This window comes from Leopardus geoffroyi, chromosome A3 (assembly GCF_018350155.1).
Source record: "Leopardus geoffroyi isolate Oge1 chromosome A3, O.geoffroyi_Oge1_pat1.0, whole genome shotgun sequence".
In the NCBI taxonomy this organism is placed as follows: Eukaryota; Metazoa; Chordata; class Mammalia; order Carnivora; family Felidae; genus Leopardus; species Leopardus geoffroyi.
This window is the reverse complement of record NC_059336.1, coordinates 88973037-88989933: the sequence shown is the minus strand read 5'-3', so window position 1 is coordinate 88989933 and position 16897 is coordinate 88973037. Positions and strand designations below refer to the sequence as shown.

Here is a 16897-nt window from a genome sequence, read left to right as displayed (position 1 = left end):
TATCTTGTCTACATTAACAGGAATGCTGAGGACCCTGGCACAGTTTTCTGGAGACCTCATTTTTGTCTATTTATTTATTATTTTTCTAAAGGATAGACATCCCATCATGGAAAGGAAGCAATTTATAGCTGGCTGCTGTGAGCATTGTTACTGGCTCTTACCATTAATTTGCTACCTTTTATTTAGAGTAAAATCTGGATACCCAATAGCCCTCTGTCTCTTCTTCTAGAAATGGGAAAGCCAAGTGCTGGAAAACTTGGTTGCATAGAATATGGATTTGATCTGTTTTGAATGGATGTAACAAGTAGAAATTAGAGAGAGGAAAATTAAATAGAGCATGAACTAGTTAATTTATGGCCAACATTAGAACAGAGAATAGATGATTTTTAATGGAATGTTATAAAGGTAATAATACACACATAGGTTAGACTGTTACAAAGGTAATACATACATAATGTTAGACCAGCACTGTGTCTCCAACCCTGAGATTCCTGTGCTTCTTCCTCTGTGTGCTGGAATCACATATGAAGAATAACTTGGTGTCTAATTTGATATGATTTGATACAGTATGTGTGTAATGTTTATAGGTCATCCAGCACAGTAACTATGAAAACATATTAAAAATTATACTAATAGTTAAGATAATTTTAAACCAAGGCCTTAATTTGAGGTAATTTTCACCTTATATTTCTTAATTTGCTCTTATGTAGTTATTAAATACTTGTGTTTGACCCAATATAGTTAGTTGTAGAACTTAATTGGGAGGGATCTGTTCTAAAAGTTTATCACTCTGTCTCCAGTAACTGCAGTTGGGGGAAAAAAAGATAATGCTGTAAGACAGCTTAGAAAGTGGAATTAGGAACATAAATAGCAAAGGTAAAGGATTTATTTCATTTTATTTTTTATTTTAATTCCAATATAGTTAAATCCAGTATTATATTGGTTTCAGGTGTACAATACAGTGCTGTAATGATTCTATACATTACTCAGTGCTTATGGTGATAAGTGTCCTCTTTAATCCCTTTCACCTATTTCACCCATCCCCCACCCACCTTTCCTCTGGCATCTGTCAGTTTGTTCCCTATAGTTAAGAATCTGTGTTTTGGTTTGTCTCCTTTTTTCTTTGTTCGTTTGTTTTGTTTCTTAAATCCCACATATGAGTGAAATCTTATGGTATTTGCCTTTCTCTGACTGACTGACTTCATTTAGCATTAAACTCTCTAGATCCATCCATATTGTTGCAGATAGCAAGATTTCATTCTTTTTTATGGCTGAGTAATATTACAGTGTGTGTGTGTGTGTGTGTGTGTGTGTGTGTGTATGTGTGTGTGTGTGTATACACACGCCACATTTATCCATTCATCTGTGGATGGACACTTGGGTTGCTTCCATAATTTGGCTGTTGTAAATAATACTGCAGTAAACAAAGGGGTGCATATATCTTTTTGAATTAGTGCTTTTTGTATTCTTTGGGTAGTACTGCAATACCCAGTAGCACAATTACTGGATTATATGGTAATTCTATTTTGAATTTTTTGAGGAACCTCCATTCTGTTTTCTGCAGTAGCTGCACCAGTTTGCATCTCTACCAATAGTGCAGGAGGGTTCCTTTTTCTCCACATCCTCGCCAACCTTCATTGTTTCTTGTATTTTTTATTTTAGCCATTCTGACAGGTGTGAGGTAGTGTCTCATTGTGGTTTTGATTTGCGTTTCCCTGATGATGAGTGATGTTGAATACCTTTTTGTGTATCTGTTGGCCATCTCTATGTCTTCTTTGGAGAAATGTCTGTTCATGTCTTCCGCCCATTTTTTAATTGGATTATTTGGTTTTTGGGGTGTTGAATTTATCCGTTCTTTACAGAGTTTGGAAACTAGCCCTTTATCAAATATGTCATTTAGAAATATCTTCTTCCATTCAGTAGGTGCCTTTTAGTTTTCTTGGTTTCCTTTGCTGTACAGAAGCTTTTTATTTTGATATAGTCTCAATAGTTTATTTTTGCTGTTGTTTCCCTTGCCTCAGGAGACATACCTAGGAAAATGTTGCTGTGGCCGATGTCAGAGAAATTACTGCCTGTGCTCTCTTCTAGGATTTTTATAGTTTCAGGTTTCACATTTAGGTCTTTAATCCGTTTTGAGTTTATTTTTGTGTATGGCCTGAGAAAGTGGTCCAGTTTAATTCTTTTGCATGTAGCTGTCCAGTTTGCTCAACAATCACTTGTTGAAGAGACTATCTTTTTCCTATTGCATATTCTTTCCTGCTGTGTCAAAGATTAATTGATCATATAAGCATGGGTTTATTTCTGGGCTCTCTATTCTGTTCCATTCATCTTTGGTCTGTTTTTGTGCCAGTACCATACTGTTTTGGTTACTACAGCTTTGTAGTATGTCTTAAAATCAGGGATTGTGATACCTCCAATTTTGTTCTTTTTTTTTTTTTTTTTTTTAAGTTTGCTTTGGGTATTCTGGATCTTTTGTGGTTCCATACAAATTTTAGGATTATTTGTTCTAGTTCTATGAAATATGCTATTGGTATTTTGAGAAGGATTGCATTAAATCTGTGGGTTCCTTTGGTAGTATGGACATTTAGTAATATTTGTTCTTCCAATCCATGAAATGGAATATCTTTCTATATGTTTGTGTTGTCTTCAATTTCTTTCATCATTGTTTTATAGTTTTCAGAGTACAGGTCTGTCACCTTGCAAAGGTAAAGGATTAGAACATAATTTCTAGCTTAGTGCTCTGGCGTAAGACTTCCAAAGTCTACATAATATGAGCTGTGGATTATTTTCCTTATAGGCTTAAATATAAGTGAAACAACAGATTGGCAATTATGTACTTTTATTTTGCTTTCTGGCACTATGGAATCTCATATGACTTTTTTTAATTTGTGAATATATAAAAGAATGCTAGTGACACTGTATCTCTCCTCAGAGTCCGTAGCCATCTTCCCAGATGGAAACTGTGACAATTATAGTGTCCTCTCCATGACTGGACAGAGTTTCTATTGAAGTGACCTGATCCATGGCGAATCTCCTGTCCAGATGTTCTAAGACAACATTGTACTCCCTATTTATAAAGAACTCTGGCTTGAAAGTTGAATATATTATTGATTTAAGCAGATGCTCCAAACCAAGGGAGTTTTTTTTTAATAGCACAACATATGGTCATTTTTGCTAATTTTTATACTTTACTTTCATGTTCTATATAGCCACTATTTTAGTTGTCTAGGTGGTATGTTTGGTTTATCATTTAGTTCATCTATTCAATGTTCCCATGATAAAATCGTTTTGTTAATTGAGAGACAATGATAATGGATATCTGGACTTTCCTCCCACCTTAGATTATTATTTCAGGTACACCTTAGGTGAGAATGCATGAAGAAAAATATCAAAAAAAACCTTATTTTCCTCTATGTAAGCTGTTTACTTAGATTATCGTTAAGTTGATTTTGTAAACAGTTGCCTAATCACGTATATCAGTCACTTAAATTAATAGAGGATGGAGTGTATTCTTTTGAGATAGACTCCTATCTAGAGTTAGATAACATAACTATGTTTTTCAAAAAGATGAGAATTCAAAAAATTATATAACAGTTTGGTATACTACATAATCTGGTAGAAGAGAAAAGAAAAGACAACTTTAGTTTTATGCTGAGCATGGAGAATGCAGCAAACCAGTAATGTTTTCTGCTAATATGGCAGCCTGTGTCTTTTCATATTACCATATAGTGTCTACCCTGATGCCTAATATACTTCAGCCCACACAGGTTAGGGAAATGAATTTCAAAGGCCTTTAGTGACTTATCTAAGCTTATTACAACTACTTAATAGAAAAACAAAATAAAATAAAATAAAACCCAGATCCCTCGATTCCTTGTCCAACACTCTTTTCAGATACCTTAATACTTTCCAGATTCTTTTCTGCTGTATTATGTGTATGTATGTGTGTGTGTGTGTGTGTGTGTGTGTGTATACATACAGATAATATATATGTAGTATATGTATAAATGTATATGTATGTATATATGCATATATACACATGCATGATAGGTAGATTGATTGACAGGTAGATAGTCTAGGTGAAAGAAAAATACGGTATGGTATATGGTAATTCCCCCTGCCAGGAAACTCAGTGTGATCTTGGAGTGGTAGCTTCAAAACCTTTTATCTCCATTTCCTCATACAAAAATAGTTTTTATGTTCAGCAGTCATTCAAATGAGTTCATTGAACCCATACTATGTGAAAAGCACTAGACAGGTATTTGAATGATGACCGGTCAGTGTAAAATATGGTCAGTGCTCTGAGAGTGATACAGATAAAGCACAGTGGATGTTCAAGCAGGAGTTCTGAGAGAGAGGAAGTTTGGAATGATTTTATGAAGAAAGTAAGAAAGAAAGGAATGATTTTATGAAGAAAGTAAGAAAGTTACTTTGAAGAATTTTTAGGAAAGATCTTTTAAGACAGAAGTAACCCTATTTAAAAAAAAAAAAAAAGGCAGTAAAGCTCGAAAGCTTGGTGGGGCAGGGGTGCGGTGTGGGAAATAATGAGTAGTGTGATATTTCCTGAGCTTAAGATATTTAAAGAAAAATAGCAGGGCAAAGTAAATCGGAAAAAGCAAAAGTTGGGGCCAGACTGTGGGAATCCCAACTAGCAAGTTAAGGGAAAATGGAGAATCACTGATAGATTTTGAACAAGGAAGTGTGAATGAAAATCATAGCTTTCTTTCTGGAAAATTAATTTGATTGCAGGAAATTGGATCGGGGATGGAACAAATTATAGATAGGAAAACAAATTAGCAACTGCAAAATTTCTTCTAGTACATCTAGTTCAGATTAAAAAATGTTTGAATTGACAGAATAGAGATAAAGAGAGAATTACTAAGAGAGATATTATGGAGGTAGAATCAATATAAGTGGATAATGAGTGGATGTTTGGAGCAAGGGGAGAGTTACAGATGACTGAGAGCTTTGAGCCAGGAGTTGAGAGGGTGAAAATATCAAGAAGATAGACAGCCTGTAAAGAAGAGATGTTTTAGGAAGGTGTGACGAATTTAAATTTGAACATGACTTTGAGGTCATTTAATGTGTACTTATTCTTAGGATTGGAGTGTTATGCGTATGACATTGTATAAAATACTTGGTATAAATGGACCTCAATGGTTCCTTTTATTGATGTGATTCTGTCTTTTGACTTTGTCCTTTTATAGAAATTTTAATGGAGAAGTTATTGTCCTGCATTTAATGAAAGCATATTTCTGATATTGAAATTTCTTAAATGTGTTAACTCAGTGCATGTAGCTTCTATATTGTATGTATTGTTAGTGGTAAGTTATATAGCAAGAAATACTTAACTCTGTTATTATGATTCTGAGGATTTATTCTTTTTCACTACAAGAGATAGAAAAGGATGTTAGCTCAGGATAACACTCAAGGCTTCATTTTTACTTTAGAAAAAAAGAAATGTCTTAAAAAATTTTTTATGTTTATTTAATTTTGAGAGAGAGAGAGAGAGAGAGAGAGAGGGAGGGAGGGAGAACAGCAGGAGAGGGGCAGAGAGAGAGGGAGATAGAATCTGAAGCAGGCGCCAGGCTCCGAGTTGTCAGCACAGAGCCTGACACAGGGCTTGAACCCATGAACTGTGAGATCGTGACCTGAGCTGAAGTCGGACGCTTAACCTACTGAGCCAACCCAGGCACCCTGAAAAAAGAAATGTCTTAAATATGGCCAAATGTAAAAACATAAAGAATTATGTTTAAATGTTTTAATTTATGGCTTTTACAATAATCTTTATATTTCTGTATCTGCAAAATAAGCCTGCTGAAGTTGTTTCTACCAAAATAGATCTTATTTGTTTAACAAAAACTATACACTATTAGTATACACAAACTGTTCTAAGTTACTTTACAAATATTAATTATTTAAGAATCCTGTGAGATTGGTAGTATTTTGCTCATTTAACAGGTGAGGAAACTCAAGGACCGAGAACTTAATTAAGTTGCCCAGGATCGCACAGCTCATAAGTGGCAGAGGTAGTGATTTTATTGTCTCTAGATCCTGAGTAAAAGCAACATCAGCCTTGTACAGAATCAGTGTGGTGGTTTTTTGACACCTGATGTTTCTCTGGACAACGTGCCGGAAAGTAAATTAAATTAGGCTTTAGGAAAAGTTTCAAAAGGAAATTCTGGTCCAGTGCCTCAGCACATGAGTATCTTGCTTTAGACATCCATGTAGCAAGACTCTAAACTGGGTTCTGAAGTGTTAATGAAAAGAGAATGCATTAAATGTGAGTTGAAGATGATTTCTGAAAGGGTTGGGGAAAACTGTATGCACTGGGCTGTAAGAGTGCTTTATAAGATTGAGAATTATAGGCCCAAGTTTCATCATCACCGGATTTTCTCTGTGATGTGTTCCTGATCAAGTGTCAACGTAACTTCATAGTCTAATGCCTTAGATAAATTGGTGGTGATGCACTTGTAATTCAATGACATTTCCTTCTCATTGTTCAATTTATTTTATTTTTATTTCCGTAACTTTAGAATAACTTGAGCTCCTAGGATTTGAGGTTCACTGCTTTCAATTTAATTAAGACTTATTTATTGAGTACCTACTATGTGCTCAGTGATGCATTGTGCTGCTTGGTAAGGTTATAAGGATGAAGTATCCTCTCCATGAAAGAATATAGTTTAATGATTTAGAGTATTGCTGATTTAACAGCGTGGGATGTGTTTGGAATCCAGCTGTCCTGAAGATGCCTTTTAAGAATAATTCATCACTGAAATAATACATAGAGATTTACTCCAGATTTAATTCTTCATTCTCACTAAAGATCTGGATAAGAGCACAACCTGACCCTTCTGTTCTTAATTCAGGGTCCAGTATTGGTGGAGGTAATGTGCGGTAAAATTTAAATAAATAAGTTCATCAAAATAATTGTTTAAAATTCATTATGAAGTTGTTGGTGAATTTTATTTGAAGCTATGATACCAATTCTGAAAAAGTATGTGTAGAGTGAGGTTTTCTATACTACGTAAGTATTTTCTATACTAGATATTCTATACTGCAGTACTTAAAAATGATTCTGTGGTCTTTTTAATGCTTTTAAGAAGTTAAATCAGGTAGGCTGAATTATCTGATCTTTTTTGGTCTCTATAAATAAATTATAATAATTTATGATAGTAATAGCATACCTTTGAGAAGATAAATTTTAGTATCCACATTTTACAATGGAGGAACTCAGGATCCTTATGGTTAAGCATCTTGTCTGTGTTCCCATAGCCATGAATTTTTTGGCCCCCAAATCTATGTCAAAGGTCCAGCTCCAAAGTTTGTTCTTTTTAATGTACAGAGTGTTACAGTTCTCACTGGCAGGATTGACAGTTCGGTTTCTTTGAATAGTTTCACCGAAATAGAGAAATTCAGGATTTTTTTTTCTGCCTTTTTATTTCCCTTTAATTTTATCTGCTACTTTCAATGGAACTTGGTTGTGAAATGATATATTGAGTTATAAAGTTAAAATTTCCGTCTGGTATAACTCTTCAAGCTACTAGAGTTTTTATAGGTTCTGTTTTCCTTTATATCTTTTTTTCCTCAGACTATCATGATGAGTTTTTAAGACTTATAGGGAGAAACATGTATTCCATCCATATTCTTGGAAGCAAAGACCAATTTTAGAAATGAGCAGAAGATGCTGGCTACATCAGTAGTTTGTTTTTGCTTTCTTATGAAACTCTGCGGGTAATAAGATGAGGAAATGTAACTTTCTCAGTTATGTTAGGTCTTTAGTTGTATGAGTGTGTGTGTGGTTTTTAAAACAGTCCTAACACATTTCTAGATAAATTTGTCCTTTGATATAGTCTTGTTGGAAAGCAATACAGTTTTCCCCAAAGCAATGTATTTTGAGCCATTTTATGGATCTTAATTGTTTTATAATTATTATTTATTATCCCAAAGAGTGTCATTCAACTTAATTATTTCTTCATCCAAGAAATATTTGTTAAATGCTTATAGAATGCAAGAAACCATACTTAAGCAATCTACCCTTTTATTCCTTAGTCTTGGCTATTAAGCAAGGATTCGCGGTCATGGCACTATCGACATTTGGGGCTGGATCATTCTTTGTTGTGGGGGCTGTGTACTGTAGGATGTTTAGCAACATCCCTGGCCTGTACCCGTTAAATGTCAGGGAACCACTGCCTTCTCCCTGAATTGTGAAAACCAAAATGTTTCCAGACATTGTCAAATGTCCCCTGGAAAGCAAAATCATCACTGCTCCAATGTCTGAATTAAAAATCTAAAAAAATGTTACTCAGGTGATGAGTAATTGCTTCCACTGAAAACAATATAGTAATGGTCATGAAAGCTGTTCTAAAAGAGAAGTTTCAAAAATATTCAGAGCGTGATTAGCACTACTGTATAGCCTCCCGTGGTTATCTAAGTTAGGAAATGTCTGTTTAAAAAATTAAACCACTCTATGCTTATATCTTATATCATTACTTGCCCTTGGTACTTTATTCATTTCTCCTAATATGGTCTGTTTGCTTTTAATTAGACTTTTTTAATCATATCAAATAATCTTCAATTTAAAAAATGTTTCCATTAGGGGCACCTGGGTGGCTCAGTCGGTTAAACCTCCATCTTCAGCTCGGGTCATGATCTCATGGTTCGTGAGTTGAAGCCCTGCATCTGGTCTCTGCTGTCAGCACAGAGCCTGCTTGAGATACTCTGTCCCCCCTTTTTCTGCCCCTCCCCCACTCATGCACGCCCTCTCTCTGAAAAATAAATTTAAAAAATTGCTTCCATTATCTTCTAACATCTTCATCTTTTTATCTGCCTTTTCCATTTTGGGAAAGTGCAAGAATAGTCTTTTGGAAACAGTTGGGTGCTCATTTGACAGAAAGTGCCAGAATATTCGTAGAGGTCAAATGCAAATATCAAGATATATGACTCCCACAGTGATTTTCAGAAAAGTTATTGGAATAGTGACCCTGTCATTGGAACCAGACAAAAGCTAACAGTAACTTTTTATTTTGTCCACTTATCTCTTAAAGGGACTAAATTAGTGAAAGTATCTTAGAATACTAAGTTCAAGGTAAAAATCAAATATAATTATTGTTAATTACAAAGGCCTATTATTTGATATCCCTAAATTTAATTTCATCAACTCTTATGTGAAATTATCTGAAATTTATGTGAAATGTTCTGGGAAAGACGGCTAATTGAGCAGATTGCCTACCTGAAATACTATCCAAAAATGGACAAAATGAAGCAAAAATAGAGTTGTAAGCTTCAGCCCTAAGTAAAACCATAGGAGTGACCCTAGTCCCATTCCAATTATCAAAGACCATTTTCTTGATATTAATAACATTTGAACCAAATCAAAGTTGAGTGTCAAAGGCTGATACATAGGTCCCCAATTTCAAGCAGGTTCTAGGTTCTGCAAAGTAAGTGAGAAAGTTCGGAAATATCTTATTGATAACGCTTAACTTAGAAGCACGGGGGATACAAATGGCAAATACCAAATTGGGGCTAATTTTCAGACTACAGAATAGAGGATGACAGAGGAGGTAGGGTTGAGAGAGGGGTGGCTTATACTCTTTATTTTTCTCAACCTGACTTCCTATTGTGGAAAAATCTTTCCAGTTGTGTTGTTGGTTCTGAAGTGGATAATTGCTAAAATCTAAAAGAATTACCCTCATGAATCTTAACATTAACTCAGGACAAGAGAATCCTCCGGTTTGATAGGAGTGTTTGCAGACAATGTATTTGAGTTTAGGTCATCTCTGCTACATTCACTATTCTCTATCATCCTCTCCCCACTTCCCAAAGCATCTGAAATAATGAACAGATGTTATATCCAGCCAATTTCTACACTTCCAGCTTAGATTATAAAGTGTATTTTTAAAGCATACTTTGGTTAGAGGTAACCAAATTGTTCTTCTTAGCTAAATGATGGAGAAAGAACCTGTATATGAGGGCTACTAAAAAATAAGTGAAATAAATAGGAACATAAAAGGCAATGGACGAATATATTTTGAAGGAAGAATTACTTCAGGAAACTGAAGAACACTTTAAGAAAAAATAATTCTCAACACTCTCATGGAGATAAAAGTGACCACAGACTGTATGATAAGAGATCAAAGAAGAGTTTAAGAGATTAAGATATAGAGAAAAGAACTATAGTACTTTTATAGAACTAAAGTACAATTAAAAAAGAGTTGACAGGGGTGGGGGGGGGGCGCATGAGTAAAACTATTAAAATAATTAAAACCACATTAGATACAGGGAGATGTGGAGTGAATGATGCTGCAGATGGGACTTATGACTTAGGCGCAATTCTTGAGAAAAATCACATAAAATGCAGTTAAGAGAGATGAAAAACTGTTAGTGAAAATTTGTTGCTACAGAAGGAAAAAACTCATCCCTGGAATAAAAGACTTTAATCTACAGATTGAAAAGAGTTTACTAAATACTAGGAAAAAGTAATGAAGACTTAGAATTCTGGTAACTTTTAAGATTAAAAAATTTCCATAAGTATTACTAGAGTAAGAAAAAAGTCACCTACAAAGTTAAACAAAATTAAGTTGGCCCCATATTTTTTTCTCAGACCCCAGATGACACTGTAATAATGTCTATAGAATGTTGAAGGAAAACAAAACAGGTTACTTAGGTTAAAAAGTATAAAATTATTTTAAAAACAAAAATTAAAAAATATTTTTTAAAAGTAAGAAATTATAGCCTCTATGAACCCTGTGTAAAAAAAAAAAAAAAAGAAATCCATAAATGGTAAAATTACCATGTGGAAAGATTGGTGATGAGCAGATTAAACACAGAATAAAGCAGACTAGGGAAAAAGTATGTAATCAAATTTTCAAATAGAAAATATATCATTTAGAAATAGTAATTTGATGCTAGTTAGCTAGGATAAAAAGTTAAAGAGCCAGCAAAATGTAGTGTTCTGGTGGGGGTGAGGGGGTGCGTGGGAGGGACTATCATATTAACATGCTAATTGCTTCATCCTCCTTAAAGGAGTTTATTTTTGAAGTATATAAATGGAAAAATATGGCTTCAGCATACTAGTGTATTTCATCAGTTGCAAACGTTTCTTTTCACATTTTAACATCACTGGACTTGGAATTTGTCTTGTAATCAACTGTGGCTTACTGATATAATTGGCACCATGTTTTCTTTCCTGATCATTTAAAAATAACAACGCATCTTATAATTATTGGCATTTTAAAGTGCATTAAATATAGATTTTAAACATATAAGGTCATAAAATACAAGCCATAAAGCAAAAGATTGAAAACAAAAGAAATGCTGAGAGAGGAGGCAATAGGAAATAGCAGTTGAGAGCTCAGACTGTGGCGTCGGACTGACTTGGGTTCACATGGCAATGCCAGCAAATGTGGAGGCACAGTCAACTTATTTGTGTAACAGTAACACTGACAATTAGAAAATTTTCTATTGAACAATTCTGTGATCATAGAAGTAAAAACTCTAACTTCCGGAAAATTTTAGAATAATGGTAATAAAAGCAAAACATGTCATAACCTATAAGGTACAATTAAGAAGGATACCTAAGGAAAATTCATAACTTGGATGTTTCTAGTTTAAATCTATCAAGAATGAGAAAACAATTATATGCATTTTTAAAAAAATCAGCAACTAAAGGATAGCAACAGGAACTAAATAATAATGGCAAAGCCATTAATCAATGAATTCAGTATCAGTTGAACTGATAGATTTAAGAGCTTTTTCTTTGATAATGTAAAAGTCATTAGTCTTAAGTTGGGGAAAGGAAGAAAGCCAGAAATATCTAAAATTAAAGATTTTGGAATATTAAAGGGCAAAGAATTGGGAGATGATTTAAGATACAGACAAAATTGAATGCTACAGCTTTGCACAAATCTATACTATACATTTGAAATTTTAGATGAAATATATAGTTTTCTAGGAAATTTTAAGTAGATTTTAAAGGGGTTAGAAAAATCAAAAGTTAGAATAATAGAAGAATAAAACTGTTACAAAGAGCTTATCTGTCCTTACCTCTTAATTAAAATGCCTTCTGGATGGCTTCATGGATGAATTCTGCTTAACTGTTAAGGAACAAGTAATATTAATGCCATTAAAAAGGTTCTTGACATTGGAGATAGAAGGCATAATTAACAATTACATTCATGAGACAACAAAATATTGGTATGAAACCTGACATCAAAAAGTAAAAGGGGCACCTAGGTGGCTCAGTTGGTTTAGTGTCCGACTCTTGATTTCAGCTCATGTCATGATCCCAGGATCGAGCCCCCAAGTCGGGTTCTGCACTGAACATGGAACCTGCTTAAGATTCTCTCTCTCTCTCTCTCTCTCTCTCTCTCTCTCTCTCTCTCTCTCTCTTCCTCCTCTCTTCCTCCCCCCTCCTTCTGCCCCTCTCCCTCACTTGTGCACTCTCTTTCCCTCTCTCAAAATGAAAAAACTCTTTAAAAAAAAGTTGAAAAAAATCAACAAGTCAATCTTGCACAATATTGATGAAAATCATCTTTAAAAATTCAGCAAACACAATAGACCAATGTATTAAAAGAACATAAGCCATGATCAAATGAAATTCATCTAGGAACGCAGGGTTAGTTCAATGTAATTCTGAGATTATACTGAAATACAAAAGATTAAATTTTGAATACCTAAAAACATTTGGTGTATATTTGAACATCCCTATAGAAAATCTTTATAAACATTAATGTATAAACATTTTCTTAAAACAAACCTGTGTGTGTGTGTGTGTGTGTGTGTGTGTGTCTGTGTGTCTGTGTGTCTGTGTGTATGTGTTTAAAAGGTTTTCTAGCATCATTACTTAATGATTTTTCTCTGGAGGTGCTTGCTAAGGCAATTATGGAAGAGCAACAAATAATAAATGCAAACAAATAAAAGGGCAACAAATAAAGACATAAATAAGGTAAAATTATTACTACTTGTCAATTATGTGGTCTAACATCTGGAATACCATCAAACCTAACTAAGGAACAATTGATTAGAAACAAAAAATATGTAATTTAATAATTACGTTAATTTGTAGTTTTCCCATGTATAAACCAAAACCTGAAAAATGTAATGGATATAAAAATCCCACTCATAATAGCTAAAAAAACATTAGAACATTTAGGAATAAACATGAAATATGTGAATACTGTATTGGGAAATTTATAAAACTCTACCAAGTATCATAAAATGACCTGTTCATATGGTAAAATGTTTGTAAGATAACCTGTTCATATGGTAAAATGTTTGTAGATTATCCATTAATACAAAACAACACAATAAAAATCCCAGTGGGATTTGCATTGGATTTATTACAATTATGTACAGTTTATCTAGAAGAAAGAATGTGAGAAAAGGAATGATCAGTAAAATTCTAAAGAAAATTAGGGAGAACTTTTTTTTTTTTTAACCTAGTTTGGAAGGTTACACTCCATGGAGTAGCCAAGACTATTTGGGAATTTAATATATAATAAGTATATATCAGATCACTGGGAACCAGGATGGATTATGGGATAAATGTAACAACAGAGTTAAGATAGGGAAAAAATAGATTCCTTTCACTGTCCTTACACAAAGATTTAAATATATGTGTTTAAAAAGTCACAAAGGTATTAGAAGAAAATGTAGCAGAGGTTTTCTTATCATGGTACAAAACACAGGGGCCATAAAGGAGTAGTCTTAAATTTGTGAAAACTCTTTATTTTTTTTTATTATTAAAACTCTTAATACTTCCCTGTCAAAATCACTGTAAATGTTCCAAAGTCTAGTAAGAACAGACAGGGCTAATTCCATAATAAATATTAAAAGCATATAGCATGCTCTTAGATATTGAGTTAAAATACTACCAATTAAAAATGTACATGGTCAAGGTAGACGAGGTACACATGTTCAAATATTCTTTAACTCTCCAATCCCATAAAATAATAGTGCAGATATATCTTTTAAGTGGAAATAACTTAATAGCAGTGAAAGGAAAGAGAGTGTAACTGGTGCCCTCTCTGTCTTCTCTGCACGGGGAGCCACTCTAAGCCACAGCCCCTCATCCTTTGAAGCTTTATGCCTGTGCAAAGTTCCTTCCATCCCCTGCTTGATGAGGAGCACCTGTCAGCTGTTGAGCCAATCATTGTCTGCAGTGGTGCCAAAACAGTAGCTGCCCCATGTACCCTGACCTCACTTATTCCTAGCTGCAGCTGCCAAACTGGTGCCATTTAAAGTGACATCCACACAGCAGCCAAGTTCTTAGGTCTGGGGCAGCCGTTATAGGGGTAGCCAGCTCTGGGGCTGGAATTGGGACTGTGTTTGGGAATTTCATTATTGGTTATGCCAGGAACCCTTCTGTGAAGCAACAGCTCTTCTCCTATGCCATTTTGGGCTATGTATTTTTGGAGACCATGGGTCTCTTTCGCCTGATGATGGCCCTTCTTCTTCACCATGGGAAGGAGCCATCTTCACCTCCTTTGTCTTGTCTGCCCTGTATGGCCCTTTTCTTATACCTCCCCAGACAGGCTGGGGAAAATGGTTGGCTCAGGGGGTTGACAAAGAGAAGACAAATAAATACTGTATTAATAAGGAAAAGAAAAAGAATGCCATTGGCATACAAGATAAGGGAATTTTGAAATATAAACACGTGTGTGCGTGTGTGTGTGTGTGTGATTATTTGGGGAAAAGTACCAGAGTAAACCATTCTCTAAAGGTCAAGTATGAAATCGCTCTTGTTCAAGTGTACCAAGCTGAGAGCCAGCATATTGGCTCCTCATTCTTTTATTTCCCTGCTGACTCGCTTAATTCTAAGATGATTAGGATAAGAGTACTGAGCAAAATGTAAGCAGAAGGGCTCTTGGATTTCTCCAGACTCTAGCCTACTTATATTGTACCCCAGGAGAGAAAGTCCATGATTCCTTCTCTGCAGTGAGGTCAGTGAATAGAATTGGCAAGATAACACGGTATGTAACTCCATGGTAGCACTTCCCAGAAGCTATCTTGAGTTATCAGCATAAGCTTAACTCTTTTACAGATAAGTTATATTCTTCATGCCTTATTTTTTTTCAGTGGCATAACTCCCTCTCAAACTCTTCACCAATACCCAAGGTGTAGTTAACAAGAGTATATTTGGCCCAGTTTTTACTTATTATTCATTTCAGGTTTTTTTCTTATGGTCATGGTATGGGGTCCTATTACCAAGGCAACCGAGAGTGGATTATGTGCTATGCATCTTTTACTAACACTTTTAACTCCTTTTTGTATGATTATTTCTGTTTCTTTAGCTACCCTCATGCATAATAAAAAGGTTTCAAATCATTCTAAGGTTCTGACTGTCTTTACTAGTAGCTATATTCTTGTCTTTTTCCAGGTCTGACTTTTTTCCTACAATGTTTGTCTTACCTCTATAGAGTTCTTCCAAATTTAGCAATGTTTTCTTAATGTCTTTCCCTTTTCTTATAATAAATATCTGTTCTGGTAATTCTTATTCAACACTATTGACACTAATAGAGAATTGACTCTGGGACAATTGTCAGTGTGATTTTTTTTGGAAAAAAGTTGACCCATTGGCTCTCTAACCCTCTCCTACTTCTTTCCAGTGGACAACTGAGAAGTGGCTCATGTGTCTAACAAAGTGTTTGGATATCACAGCTGACTTGATAAGGCAATCTCTATGTAGATAATGCCCTTTTAAGGAGAGATGGGAGTCACTCACAGCCTGAATATAAACTGTCAGTCCACTCTCCCCAGAAACATGTCCCATCCTGTACCACAGTCACTGGGGACATACTACTGTAGATATAACCAGCATTAATAGAAAGATAAATGGATTCCTAAATACAAAGATGAATAGACAAATCAAGCCAGTAATTGAGGAAACCAACAACATGAAGGGTAGGCACTCAATGACAAAGAGAAGAACTAACATCTGACTTAAAAGAACTTTCAAAAGTAAGTTTAATTAATAACCTCGGAGAAATTCAAAAGAATGGAAATGTAAAAATTAAAAATATGCTAAATGAATTTTTTAAAACTCAATATATTAGCTAAATAGAATAGAAATAGCTGAAGGATGCTCTAGTAAGCTTGGATAAATGAGTATTAGCAACATTGGATACTAGAAGAAAATGAGTATTGTTAAGTTTCTGAAGGGAAATCATTTTGGAATTAGACTTCTATTATGCCCGAACTGGTATTTAAAGCGGCATAGCAAAAGAAAGACATGGTAGGATGTAGAACTCAAAAACTTTCCATCATTCTGTGAAATCACTAAGGAATGTATGTTGGCAAAGTTTAACATAAATCCAGGCAAGAACAATGAGCATAGAAACTAGTAAATTCATAGTTAAAACTAAATGATACTCATGTATATTGTAAATGACAAATCTCAGATAATGTCAGCATGCAGTAGATACTAGTTTGGAGAAAAGTAAGAGAAAACATCCAAGATTTTTGTCTTATCCCACTGGAGACTCTCAGTGTTGATTATCTTTAGATAATAACTGAAATACACCTTTTAAATGTTTTAAAATTTCAGGGTAGCGACTAAAAATATTAAAACAGGGGCGCGTGGGTGGCTCAGTCATTTGAGTGACTGACCTTGACTCAGGTCAGGATTGTGTGGTTCCTGGGTTCGAGCCCCGCGTCAGGCTCTGTGCTGACAGCTCAGAGCCTGGAGCCTGCTTCGGATTCTGTGTCTCCCTGTCTTTCTGCCCCTCCCCTGCTTGCACTCTGTCTCTCTCAAAAATGAGTAAACATTAAACAAAATTAAAATATTAAAGCAAAAACGTATAGCAGCAGAGGGAGAAACATAAACAGGAAAATTTAACTGATCCAGATTAGGAGAAGTTAAAAACAAAGTGTGATTAGAGAGAAAATATGAAATAAG

General features: G+C 34.7%; 1 protein-coding gene and 1 pseudogene across 7 annotated transcripts in view; both read left to right on the top strand.

Moving 5' to 3' along the window:
* EXOC6B (exocyst complex component 6B) overlaps positions 1-16897 on the top strand; it is a 616021-nt gene that overhangs the window by 383019 nt on the left and 216105 nt on the right. The window lies entirely within an intron of this gene.
* On the top strand, positions 13845-15933 carry LOC123579753 (annotated as a pseudogene).